The sequence below is a fragment of the Cotesia glomerata genome, linkage group LG9, assembly GCF_020080835.1.
Source record: "Cotesia glomerata isolate CgM1 linkage group LG9, MPM_Cglom_v2.3, whole genome shotgun sequence".
NCBI lineage: Eukaryota > Metazoa > Arthropoda > Insecta > Hymenoptera > Braconidae > Cotesia > Cotesia glomerata.
Genome location: NC_058166.1, coordinates 5071559 through 5073954, shown reverse-complemented (window position 1 = coordinate 5073954; position 2396 = coordinate 5071559).

Genomic DNA, 2396 nt, shown 5'->3' with positions numbered 1-2396 from the left:
AAAAATAATGATTATTATTATTATTATTATTATCGGTAGGTTTACAAAATTCGTGACAAAAAATATTATTTATAAATAATCTTTATGAACATGTGAAATAATGTGAGTGAAAAGATTTCAGTATATCATTTTATAGTGTTTGAAGTGTAAAAGTTTATAGGGGTTTAAGTGAGTTTAAATAAAACTTCATCAATTAGATTTTTTCAAGCTCCATTCTTATTTGAAAGCTAAAATGTGAGGGTATTATTTGAATAATTTTATGTTTTTTAAACATTTTTACGTTGCTTTCACGATAAACAATTTTTTTTATTTTATTTGTTAGTAATTAAAAAAAAATAATTAACATTCTTAAGAAATAATACTCCAAAAGCAACGAAATACCTTCTACACGTGTTTTCCATTAAGGTACAAATCATTGATTTGAATTGACCTTTGTTTATAACGTATCAACCAATTAATAAGTGGTCTAATATTATTTGTTTTGCTAAAAGATAAGAAATGGAGTTGGATTAGTATTTTTCATTAAAGAAGAGGATGTTTGATAACTTCGACGGACAACGTCTGAAGCACGAATAACACGGAATTTCATATAAAAAGTTAAATTTAATTGATAGAATGTCGAAAAAATGTTATGAGTAGAGTGCAGCTGTGAATGATATTCCACTCAATTCATGAGCGCAAAAAGGCCCAGAGTAACCCAATAATAATTTAATGTAACAAGCAACCAGTCAGGTGCTCCTATAAAATTACAAAGTCCAAAGAGTTCTCTTGGCTTTTGGATGGCACGGAAGATTTGTACTAAAAAAATTAAATTTAATCGATGAAATGTCGAGAAATTGTTTTGGATAAAAGGCGTGTGAAGATAATATTTAACTCAATTGTGCTAAATTAGCACAAATAGCCTAGAGTAAAATCAGAAAAAAATTAAAATCTTGCTTTGGTAATCCAGCCGAGTACTCAATAATAATTCAAGAATCTCGCAATTTCTTGGCACGGAATTTCATGCAATAAATTTAATTAAATAAATAAAATGCCGTGTATTCGTTATGAATAATAGCGTCTGGATTATGTTCCCACAAATTCATTGCCATAAATATGCCCAGAGTGACTAAAAAAAATTAAATCTTGCTGGTATCCAGCCGAGTACTACAATAAAATTCAAGTCTAGCAATTTCTTGGCACGGGAATTTCATATAAAAAATTAAGTTTAATTGATGAAATTTCGATAAATTGTTATAAATAAAAGCGAGTGAATTATATTCCACTAATTCATGAGCAAAAATGGCCCAGAGTAACCCAATAAAAATTTAATGTAACGAGTACCCAGTCGAGTGCTCAATAAAATTACAAGTCCGGGAGTCTCTTGGCACGGATGGCACGGAATTCATATGAAAAATTAAATTTAATCGACGAAATGTCGAGAAATTGTTTTGGATAAAGGCGTGTGAATAATATTTAACTAATTTATTAGCACAAATAGCCCAGAGTGCCTCGAAAAAAATTAAATCTTTTAATATTTTATTCCATGCCATCCGTGCCAAGAGATAGTTGGACTTGTATTTAAATTGAGTACTCGGCTGGACACCAGCAAGATTTAATTTTTTTTTTTAGTCACTCTGGGCTATTTATGGCAATGAATTTGTGGAACATAATCCAGACGCTATTATTCATAACGAATACACGGCATTTTATTTATTTAATTAAATTTATTGCATGAAATTCCGTGCCAAGAAATTGCGAGACTTGAATTTTATTGAGTACTCGGCTGGATACCAGCAAGATTTAATTTTTTTCGATTTACTCTGGGCTATTTGTGCTAATAAATTGGTTAAATATCATTCACACGCCTCTACTCATAACATTTTTTCGACATTCTATCAATTAAATTTAACTTTTTATATGAAATTCCGTGCCATCCGTGCCAAGAGACTCTTGGACTTGTTTTTGCGCTCATGAATTAGTGGAATATCATTCACACGCCTCTACTCATAACATTTTTTCGACATTCTATCAATTAAATTTAACTTTTTATATGAAATTCCGTGCCATTCGTGTCGACGTTGTCCGTCGAAGTTATCAACATCCTCTTCTTTAATGAAAAATACTAATCCAACTCCATTTTATCTTTAGCAAAACAAATAATATTAGACCACTTATTAATTGGTTGATACGTTATAAACAAAAGGTCAATTCAAATCAATGATTTGTACCTTAATGGAAAACACGTGTAGAAGGTATTTCGTTGCTTTTGGAGTATTATTTCTTAAGAATGTTAATTATTTTTTTTTAATTACTAACAAATAAAATAAAAAAAATTGTTTATCGTGAAAGCAACGTAAAAATGTTTAAAAAACATAAAATTATTCAAATAATACCCTCACATTTTAGCTTTCAAA